We start from the raw sequence: 12372 nt of genomic DNA on the forward strand, positions 1-12372 counted from the left end.
CCTATTAATCCTGGATCCCAGCCTGAAATGCAGCTACTTAGCCAGCATCCTAATCCCCTGAGTGAATCTTGCTAATCTCTCCCAGTGGGGTCTGCACGCTCCTCCCTGGTACCAGGATGCTGGCCACATCTGCTTCACCAGGAATGGGTGCCCTTGCCACATGGGACCATGCCTGCCTGACCCGGGAATAGCTCCATCTGGAAACTCCTGCTGTGCCCCATTCCTGCTCACCCAAACAGGCCTGCAGGGCTTGGACTGCAGAACTGGTCCAAGTTACTACTCCTTTGAGAAGTGACTTTTTAGGGGGAGTACCTGGGTGGTTCAGTGGGTTAGGCGTCCCACTCTTGATTTTGGCTCAGGTCATAATCTCACAGTTCGTGGGATTGAGCCCCACTTAGGGCTCTGCACTGACAACGTGAAACAGGCTTGGGATCCTCTCTCTCTTCCTCTCTCTCTCTCTGCCCCTCCTCCACTCACATTTTTCCTCTCTCTTACACTCTCTCTCAAAATAAACAAACATCTTTTAAAAAATACAAGTGATTTTTTTTTTTTTTTTTTAGTCTAGCTATTACTTGTTCAATGAGGGTTTGCTACTAGCCCTACCCATTCCCAATATCTTGGCTCGACCCACCCCTGGGCTGTGCCCCTGAGATCTTGGCTTGCCTTCTGAAGCAGTGTCCACCAAAGCCTTTCAGGGTCCCCATTGTTAAAAAGATAACTCTTTAAGTCCTTCTGAGCAACGCCAGAGGCATCGTCTGACTAGGAGACAGCGCTCTGCAGCCCCATGTGTCTACACTAGCAGGATGAGGGCTTCAGTGTCAGACATGAGGACACCTTCATCCCAACCCATCCCTCTCCCCAGGGAACAACTGAGAGAAGCAGTATATTTTCCATTGTTCCGCAACACACCTTTCTCCTCTCTCGTGTCTTTCTCCTCTTTCAGCATTGCCCCTAAAGATTCCAAAGACTTCTTTCTGTCCCCGTTCTCCTTTTGCTCATGAAAGCAGCCTGACTGATATGCTAGGCTCAAATGTGATGCAACACAGGCTGAAAAACAGAAGTGACCCAAATTTACATTTGATTTCAGTATAAATGCAAATGATGATTGCTCAAATTGTGTGGTAATGATAGAGTATAAAATATAAGGCCTCGGGCAGCTGTCTAGAAGTTAGAGTCTGTGATGGCTATAAAATACGCTTGACCCTTAAACAACATAGGCTTGAACTGTGTGGGTCCACTAACATGTGGATTTCATAAATATAAATACAGCATAGTATTATATACGTATTTTTTCTTCCTTATGACTATCTTCATAACATTTTCCTTTCCCTCGCTTATTTTATTGTAAGACGACAGTGTATACTACATATCATATGCAAACTATGTGTTAATTGACTGCTTATATTGTCTGTAAGGCTTCTTCTGGTCCATAGGAGGCTATTAGTAGTTAAGGTCTAGGGCGGTCAAAAGTTACACGTGGAGTTTCAACTGCACAGAGGTCAGCACCTCTAACCCTCCTGTTGCTCAAGGGTCAACTGCATATCTGCTAATTATGACCCCCTTCCATTCAAAACACGGAACCTAATTCCCCCACTTGGAAAGTGGGCTACACTTGCTGACTTGCTTCTAACAAACAGAATGTATTGGGGGTGATGGAGTGAGGCTTTGCGATTTCTGGGACTCTGTCATAAGAAGAATACATTCTCTGCCTGTTGTTCCCTCTCTCTCTCTCTCTCTCTCTTGTTTTTTCTCTTTCTCTTTCTCATCACTTACTGTGGTGGAAATCAGTGGCTATATCATAAGGATACGCAGGCAACCCTGAAAAGCCCAATGAAAAGGAAACCAACTGGTCAGAACCAACTAACTAGCCATGTGAGTGAGTGACTTTGAAAGCAGATTCTCCATCCTTAGTCAAGCCTTCAGATGATTTCAGGCCCCACCCATAAGGTCAGCCCCAAACATTGTGAGCAGAGACAAACCATCCCCACTGTGCCCTTGCTGAATCATGACACATGATAGAACAAGAGAAATAAGCTATAATTCGTTTTTTAAGCCACTAAGTTTTTTGGAGCAGAGTGGATAATTTGTTACACAGCAATAGCTAACTAATACAGATTCATAACACATACTAAAATTCACTCCAAGATAGATTAAAGATTTGTATGTAAACATTCATTCAATGGTGGCATGTGGGGAGTGGACATTAGGAGTTCAGTCTACCCAGAAGCAACCTGCAGGGTGAGCAGGGTGACTACATTCACAAGAGCCTCCAGACAGCTGGTTGGTCACCATCCATGCTCCTTCACTAAGTCTTGGCCCAGCTCCAGGGATGAGACAGACTGGCTTGCCTAGGAAGCAATGAGTGTGGGTGCTTGAATCCGTGCCTATATGTGTTTGGCACCATCAGAGAGAAACTGGGAGTCTCAGTACCCAGAACATAAGCAGAAACGCTGAAAAAAAAAAAAAATCATACACAATGGAAATATAATCATAATACATGCTTGGCTCTGCAGAGAACAACTTTTACACAGTCATCCTAATGTAAACACTGTGAGATGATTTTCAACTGTTCAAGTCAACCAGGAAGAAACTCCAGAATAAATCATTGTGGCTATAGAACCAACTGTAAAAATTATCACCCTGGAAGATGTACAAAGAATAAATATGGAAAGAAGAGAGGAAGGAGGTTAAAAGGAAAAAAAAAAATGAAGAGAAGTGCCCTCTCCTTCCAAAGTGGGGAATCAAAAGATACTGCCTGTGGTTGATAAAATAAGAAGTAAAGCGGGGCACCTGGGTGGCTCAGTCAGTTGAGCATCCGACTTCAGCTCAGGTCATGATCTCGCTCATGGGTTCAAGCGCCGCATCAGGCTCTGTTCTAACAGCTCAGAGCCTGGAGCCTGCTTCAGATTCTGTGTCTCCCTCTCTGCCCCTCCCCTGCTCACACTCTGTCTCTCTCTCTCAAAATAAATAAACCTTAAAAGAATTTTTTAAAAATAAATAAAATAAGAAGTAAAGGTATACATATATATATACATATATATATATTATGTACCAGGGCAACCAATAAAAGAAGCAAAAATCTCTTATAGTGGAACAGGAATGTGATAAAAGTAAGATAAATCCTTACCCGTTGTAGCAGTAAATCAACTGATATGTCTAATCTTGATATCTAAAAAACATTGATATAAGAACAGTTTTTAGGGGCACCTGGGTGGCTTAGCTAAGTGTCCAACTCTTGGTTTGGGCTCAGGTCATGATCTCATGGTTCATGGGATTGAGTCCTTCCTCCACTCACATTGTCTCTGTCTCTCTCATAATAAGTAAATAAACTTAAAAAAGTTATTTTTCAACTTTTTTTCATTTTTTAACATTTATGCATTTTTGAGAGACAGAGACAGAGACAGACTGTGAGTAGGGGAGGGGCAGAGAGAGAGAGAGGGAGGGAGAGGAAGAGACACAGAATACAAAGCAGGTTCCAGGCTCTAAGCTGTCAGCACAGAGCCCGATGCGGGCTCAACTCACGAACTGTGAGATCATGACCTGAGCCGAAACTGGACGCTCAACCAACTCAGTTACCCAAGTGCCCCAAGAATAGTTTTTTAATGACATGAAGGAAGCCATCAGAAAAACTAACAGAAATAGTTAAAAAGGAGTGAGAATGGAGATAGAATTGGAGCAGGTGTCATTGTTTTAAACTTCAAGAACTTTCTTGTCATTTGCTTTCTTTGTTGAATATAGTATTTTGAAAAAATAAATCTTTAAAAAAATTCCAGTGTGTTCCCACCTTTAATATACTTGGCATATTGCCTTGTGTTTTTAAGTAGGGTACATTTATATGACATAATATACACAAACAAATTACATATCTTACAATAATTCTGTCAAGTGAAAAAAACCTGATCTTTCATCATTATCAGATAGGGAAATTGAACTGAGAAATGCTAATGATTTGCCCAAGAGGACTTAGTAAATTATTTCCTTAAGAATTATAACTTCTGGGGTGCCTGGGTGGCTCAGTCGGTTGAGCAACTGACTCTTGATTTTGGCTCAAGTTCATGATCCCAGGGTCATGGAATCAAGTTCCATGTCAGGCTGCATGCTAAATGCAAAGCCTGCTTAAGGTTCTCTCTTTCTCTCTCTCTCTCTCTCTCCCTTTGCCCCTCTCTGCAGCTTGTACTCTTTCTCTCTAAAATAAAAGTATAAAATTGAAAAACTGAAAAAAAAGAGTTATAACTTCTTAAAACATCGACCATTTCTTACAAGTGTCCCATGATGTATAAAGAGTCCCACTTTACGGATGAAAATATAATGGCAACAAAGATATGCAATTTCCCCCTGGATCCCAAGGAGATGGTAGATGAATACGGCTCCTACTTCCTTTCTGCTTTGTTGCTTCCTCTGTGGGAAGTGGTGACCATCAATACAGCATCTAACAGCTGAAAAGAAGAGGATGCAAGCAAGGTGCAAAGGCCTCATCATAACCCTTTCTGTGCGTATTATTAACCACATTCTACAGGTGGGGCCACAGCACTAGGGAATAAACAAGCATTGTGCTCTGAGGTCACAGAGCAGGTCAGTGGTAGCACTGGGATTTGAAGCAGTACTGGGGCACAGGAGTGATGCCTGTCACTAAGCGGGGCGAACCTGGAAGAAGAAGAGGAAGATCACTTGTCTGTGAACGGATCATATGGCTGTGTAGTAAACCTGTCTTTCACTGTCTGTATAGTTTAAGGCAACGTTTTTCTCTCCTCAGATCCTCCATCTTCTCATCTGTAAAAGGAGAGGGTGAACTAGGTTATCTCCCTTTTGAGCTTGAACTTGATTGTAGCCTTGCTGATGAAATCAGGTAAGAAAAATAAATAAAAAGATTCTGTTGGAAGGAAGAAATGAAATTGCCTTTATTCACAGAGAATGTGATCATCTTTGTAGTTATAAGTTATAAGGACTAATAAGTTCATGCAGCAAGGATCCAAGATACAAGAGCAATATAAAAATTTCAATTGTAGGGGTGCTTGGATGGCTCAGTCAGTTGAGTGTCCGACTTCAGCTCAGGTCATTATCTCGTGGTTTGTGAGTTTGAGCCCCATGTTGTGCTCTGTGCTAACAGCTCAGAGCCTGGAGCCTGCTTCAGATTCTGAGTCTCCCTCTCTGCCCCACCCCAACTCACACTCTGTTTCTCTCTCTCTCTGTCAAAAATAAATAAAATAAATCAAAATATTTTTATTAAAAAGGTTTTTAAAATTAAATCTCAATTTTATTTCTATACATTAGCAACAATCAGAAATTAAAAATACCATTTACAATAGCACAAAAAAAATGAAATACTAAGGGATATGTCTGAAAAAAGATGCTGAAGACCTGTATATTGAAACTAAAGAACATCACAGAGCAAAATTAAATAAGGTCTAAATAATCAGGGAGATGTACAATATTCATAAGACTCAGTATTGCTAAAATGTCAATTCTCTCCAAATTGATATGCATATTTTATATGTTCTTAAACAAAGTCCCAACAGACTTTTGAAGAAACTGATAACCTGACTCTAAAATTCACGTGGAAATACAAAAGTCCTACAAAACAATTCTGAAAAAGAACAATTTGGTGGGCTCTCTGATTTCAAGATTTATTATAAAGCTACACAAATCAGAACAGCATGGTATTTGCATCGAGTTAGACAAAAGAGATCAATAGGACAGAAAATAGAATCCAGATATGCAGACAACTGACTTTTGAAAAAGGTGCAAAGGTGGAGAAGCATAGTCTTTTCAAAAATGTGGCTAGAAAATTTGGCTATCCATAGGGAAAAAAATTAACATGCATGGCTTGCATCATGTATAAAATTAATTCAAAATGGAATATAAACCTAAATGTAAAACTTAAAATTTCCAGGAGAAAATCTTTATGACTTTGGTATAGGCAAAAATTCTTACAAAAGGGCACCAAAAGAATGATCCACTAAAGGGCATATTGATAGACTGGATTGAAATTAAAAACATTCACTCTACACAAAACACTGTTATGGAATAAAAAGACAAGGCACAGGCCAGGAGAACATATTTGCAGAGCATATATCTGGCAGGATACTTCTATTCAAAATATATACAGAACTCTCAAAACTCACTAACAAACTTATTCAAAAGTGGTAAAAAGATTTGTAGTTTTATATTCTCCAATATTTCATGAATTACTCCAAAGAAGTTTCACAAATGGCCAGTAAGCACATAAAAAGATATTCAACATCATTAATCATCAGGGAAATGCAAATCAAAACCGTGATGAAATACCACCTCATACCCATTAGGATGACTATTCTCAAAAACAATGGAAAATATGAAGTGTTGATGAGGATATGGAAATGGAAACCCTCATACATTGCTGGTGGGAAAATTAAAGGTTGCAGCCTCTGTATAAAGCTATGGCAGTTTTCGAATGTCAAACATAGGGGTGCCTGGGTGGCTCAGTTGGTTAAGTATCTGGCTTCATCTCAGGCACGTCATGATCTCACAGTTAATGAGCTCAAGCCCCATGTTGGGCTCTGTGTTGACAGCTCAAAGCCTGGAGTCTGCTTCAGATTCTGTGTCTCCCTCTCTCTGGCCCTCCCTGACTCATTCTCCCTCTCCCTCTCTCTCTCTCAAAATTAATAAACATTAAAAAATATTTTAAACGTCAAACATAGAATTACCATATAGCTCAGCATATAGAATAAAGGCTAGGGGTTGGGGAGGTGTGTACAATGGGTATAGAGTTTCTGTGTGGATAGATGATAAAAAAAAAGTTTTGGAAATATAGTGGTAATGATAGTTGTGAATGTACTTAAGACTACTGAATTGTACACTTAAAAATGGCTAAAATGGTAAGTTTTATGTTACATATATTTTAGAGTAATAAAAACCTCAATAATAAGACAACACACACCCACTTTTTCAAAAAATGGGCAACATTTTCTTCAAAAGAGTATTGGAAGCTCTAGCCACAGCAATCAGACTAGAAAAAGAAAAAGAGGTATCCAAATTGGTAAAGAAGAAGTTAAAGTACCACTATTTCAGATGACATGATACTACAATAGAAGACCCAGAAGACTCCACCAAAAAACTACAGGAAGTAATAAATGAATTCAGTAAAGTTACAGCATACAAAAAGATACCCAGAACTTGGTAGCATTTCTATACATGAATAATGAAGTAGCTGAAAGAGAAATTAAGAAAACAATTCCATTTACAATTGAACCAAAAAGAATAAACTAGCTGGGTTTAAACTTAACCAAGAAAGTAAAAGACATGTACTCTGACAATTATAAAACATTGATGAAAGAAATTGAAAATGACACAAACGGAAAAATATTCCATGCTCATGGATTGGATCGGAAGAATTAATATTATTAAAATGTCCATACTACCTGAAGCAATCTATATATTCAATTACCTGAATTGGCCTGGGGACAAGGAAGACAGAGCATTGCTACCTCAGGGTCAACAAGGCACCTTTCTTTTGCTAATTAGCTCTGCTCTGGGCAACTTAGCCCTACTTCATCCAAAGTCCTGTTGTTTACCTGTTTACCTATTTCGGTCCTTCCCTCCAGTGAAAGCAGCTTTCTGCAATTGTACTACGTTGGGAGGTGCTTCCGCCCTGAATACCTAATCTTATTTACCTCATTTTTGATGCTTTCATCCTGAGGCTTTCTGTTCCTATATCTTTGTCCTATACTGGAGGGGGGGGAGGGGGGCTAATCTTGGATGTGTCCCTCCTGTGGCTTTCTATTTCTTTATGCCTTGTTAACCCATCGGTGCAGGCTCAGGGAATTCCTAAGCTTATTCCCCACACATCACAATTCCAGATTTCAAAAACTACAAAGCTGTAATAATTAAAACAGTATGGCAATGGCACAAAAATGGACATATACATAGATCAATAAACTAGAATAGAGCCCAGAAATGGACTCATGCTTATATGGTCAATTAATTTATGACAAAAGAGGCAAGATATATAATGGGGAAAAACAGTCTCTTCAATAAATGGTGCTGGGAAAACTGGACAGCTATGTGCATAATAATCAAACCAGACCACTTTCTTACACCACATAGAAAAAATAAACACAAAATGCATTAAAGACCTAAATGTGAGCCCTAAAAGCATAAACATCCTAGAAAACAGGCAGTAATTTCTCTGATATTGGCCATGGCAATGTTTTTCTAGATATGTCTCCTAAGACAAGGGAAACAAAAGCAAAAATAGGGGTGCTGGGTGGCTCAGTCATTGGACTTGATTTTGGCTAAGGTTATGATCTTGTTGTTAGTGAGGTTGAGCACAAGGAGCCCTCTAGTTCTATGCGGATATTGTGAAGCCTGCTTGGGATTCTCTCCCCTCCCTCTCTGCTCCTCCCCCCACCCCAGCCCACTCTTGCAAGTGTGTGCTTACGCGTGCGCTCTTTCTCTCTCTCTCTCCCCCAAACATTTTTTTAAAAAGAAAAAATAAACTATTAGGGCTATATCAAAATACAAAGCTTCTGCACAACAAAGAAAACCACCAGCAAAACAAAACAACCTACTGAATGGAAGATATTTGAAAATCATATCTCTAATAAGGGGTTAATATGGAAAACACATAACGAACTTATATAACTCAACACCAAAATAAGCAAACAATCCAATTAAAACATGGGCAGAGGACCTGAATAGACATTTTCCAAAGAAGGCATATAGACAGACGGCCAAGAGACACATGAAAAGATGTTTAACATCAGTCATCATCAGGGAAATGCAAATTAATACCATGATGAGATATCACCTCACACCTATCAGATTGACTAAAATAAAAACAATAAGAAATAACAAGTATTGGTGAAGACATGGAGAAAAAGGAACCCTCATACATTGTTGGTAGGAATGTAAATGGTATAGCCACTATGGAAACCAGGAAAGAGTTACCCCCCCAAAATTAAAAATACAAATACCATATGATCCAATAATTCCAACACTGGGTATTTACCCCCTAAAGATGAAGACACTAATTTGAAAAGATATATATCCTTATGTCTGTTGCAGCATTATTAACAGTAGCCAAGATATGGAAGCAACCCAAGTGTCCACTGATAGATGAATGGATAAAGAACAATGGAATAGTACACAGCCATAAAAAAGGATGTGATTGTGCTACTTGTGACAACATGGATGGACCTAGAAAGTATTAAACTAAGTGAAGTAAGTCAGACTGAGAAAGATAAATACCATATTAATACACTTATATGTGGAATCTAAAAAAACAAATGAATAAATAAACAAAAAGCAGAATCAGCCCTAAAATACAGAGAACAAACTGATGGTTGCCAGAACGGTAAGAAGGTGATGATGTGGACAAAATGAATTGAAGGCGAGAGGGAAATATAGACTTCCAGTTATGGAATGATTAAACCACAGAACTAAAAGGCAAATATATAGCAAATATAGTCAGTGATACTGTAACAGCATTGTAGGGTGACAGAGAATGGCTACACTTATAAGCAGAGTATAACTTGAAGAGAAGTTGAATCACTGTGTTGTACACCTGAACTAATACATTCAAAATTTTTTAAATGAGCAAAAGATTTGAGTAGACATATTGCCAAAGAATAAACACAGATGAATAGTATCTGAAATATGTCCAATTTCATTAGTCTTAGGAAAATGCAAATTAAAAGCCATAATGAAATAACAACTCTGTATCTATTAGAATGCCTTAAACAAAAAAAAAAAAGAAAAGAAAAGAAAATTAAAGTAAAGAAAAAATGAAAAACTGATACCAAGTACTGGTGGGGATGTGAAGGAACTGGAATTTTCACGAGCTACTATGAGAATTTAAAGTGGTACAACCACTTTGGAAAACATTTTGGCAATTCCTTTAAAAATTAAACACATGCCTACCCAGTCATTCCACTCTTAGGTATGAAAGTAAACTAAAATGAATGATCATGACAGTTTTATTTGTAACAGTCAAAATCTAGAAAAAATCCAAATGACCATCAACAGGTGAAAGGATAAATTGTAGAATACACAGTATACAGGGGCCTGTACACACAATATACAATGAAATACTACTTGGCAATAAAGAAGAATGAACTCGTGATACTTGTGACAATAGGAAGGAATCTCAAAATAACTGAGTGGAAGAAGCCACATATACAAAACTAATACATAGTGTAAGCATCCAGTATCCCATTGTATATAGAATTCTAGAAAATGCAAACTCGTCTGTGGTAACAGATCAGTGGCTGTCTGGGGAAGGGGTCAGCACAGGGAGGTACACAGAAGAAAATACAAAGGGTTGGAAGAAACCGTGGCGAGTGATAAGTATACTCACTAAATTGATTGCAGTGGTAGTTCCATGGATGTATACCTATGTCAAAGCTTATCCAAGGGCACGCCTGAGATATGTGCAGTCTGTTGGAGGTCAACTATAGCTCACTATAGTTGTTTCAAAAGCAATGTTGAATTTAAAATACAAATAATGGGGTGAAACGTTGACGACACTTTTATGTAGTTAAAGCTCAAAACAACTCTGTATTGAAGAGAGAAAGTGGCCTGGAAAGGCATACATTAAATATGCAGATTGAATTCCTCTATGGGGATGGGAGGTGAAGGATTAAGAAAATAAGAAAAGAGGGGCTTTGGGTGCCCCAAGGATGATACCGTGCAGAGAGCATGATTAAGTCGAATCTGTCCACTATTGTCCTGGGAGAGGGGAGGGGAGGGGAGGTGCAAGAGAAAACTGGAGGGGGGAAAGCGGAGAAAGAATTGAAGGCAGGGAGGAAGAAAAGTAGAGGAAGGGGGTGTGCAGTAAGACACACAGAGCTGAAAGATACATGGAGTCTGCAGAAACGCCTCTTGCAAGCTGGGCTTGGCAAACACGCCCCTGGCTACGCGCCAGACAAAAGGCCTGGGCTACATCTAAGGGTGAACTTACACGGTTATCAAATTCCCCTTCCCTGGAGCCTCTGAAAGTTGTTGCCAAAAACAGAAGGGGGGAAATCCATCCCTTTGTCTTTTTTTTTCCCCCCTTGGACCTGATTTGGTGTTTTCCTCCGTCTTATTTCTCCCCGGGGAGCCTCCGGCCCCAGCTGCGATGGGGGTGAGACGTGGGAGTTGGGCAAATGGTGGGACTCCGGCAGGCGCGCTGCATCGGGTCCCCCAAAGCCACTGGATCCCCCAGAGCCCCGAAGACGGGGATGCGACCCCAGCCCACTGTCCAAAGTCGCTTCCTTAGAGCCGGGGGAGCCAGGTGAGCCGCCGCTCCCCGGCGCAGGGAGGAGAGGCCGCGGCGCGGGTCGGGGGCTCTCCCGAAGCCGCCCCTCTGCGATCCCCCCGCGCGGCGGCGGCGTCTCCACCCGCGGGAGCTCGTCTCCACCCGCGCGCGCGCCCGCCCGCTCCGCCCTCTTAGCCTGGCCAGGGCGGCAGAGCAGGAAGCTCACACACGCGAGGAACAGCCTCTCCAGAAGCGTTCGCACAGCTTTCCACGGTCCGGCCAAGGGCGCGGCCGCCGGGGTCGCCTGGCAGGGGGGTGTGTGCGCGCAGAGGCGGGCGGGGGAGCCCTTGAACTTGGCGGGCGCTGCGGCTCGCTCTCGAGGAGGCTTGGGCACCTCCCAGCCTTTTCCGTCTGGAAATATTTTTATTGTGATAATACGCAGTCCCCAAAGCAAAAGTCAAACGGGCGCCCAAAGGCACCCGGGTATCTTCTGGGTGGACAGACGGACAGAGCCACCCGTGCACCTAAGTGCGGACAGAACGCACCGCTGTAGAGAAGGGGTGGGGGAGGGGAGTTGGAAAGAAGGAGAGGCGGAGAAGGAAGCCGGGAGGGAGGCTGGGAAAGAGTGGGACGTCGGGAGGCGGGGTGGAAAGGGCGGGGAAGCCAGGGCCGAGTTGGGAGGAGTCAGGGGAGGGGGTAGGAAGAAGGGGACCTCTCGCCACTCCCTTTTGAGACCTTCTCCACCTCCCGGGATCTCCCCTCGTGCCCGCTCTTTTCTCCCCAGTGCCTGATCTCACCTCTTTCTCTTTCTGGCCCTTTGGCTCTTTCTCCTTTACTCTCTCTTCACCCGCAGCCCCCTGCCCCTGTCTCTCACCCCGATCCCTCTCTTGCTCACTCTTTCTCTCTCTCTCATTTACTCTTTTTGGGTTTTTTTTAATGTTTATTTTTGAGAGAGAGAAAGAGAGGCAGCACGAGTGGGGGAGGGGCAGTGAGAGGCCATGGGGAGAGAGGGGGACACAGAACTCAAACAGGATCCAGGATCTGAGCTGTCAGCACAGAGCCCAACGCGGGGCTTGATCAAGACCTGAGCAGGGGCGCCTGGGTGGCTTAGTCGGTTAAGCGTCCGACTTTCGCTTAGGTCATGATCTCGCGGTTCG

Source organism: Crocuta crocuta, unplaced genomic scaffold (genome assembly GCF_008692635.1).
Source record: "Crocuta crocuta isolate KB4526 unplaced genomic scaffold, BGI_CrCroc_1.0 scaffold93, whole genome shotgun sequence".
NCBI classification, from domain to species: Eukaryota; Metazoa; Chordata; class Mammalia; order Carnivora; family Hyaenidae; genus Crocuta; species Crocuta crocuta.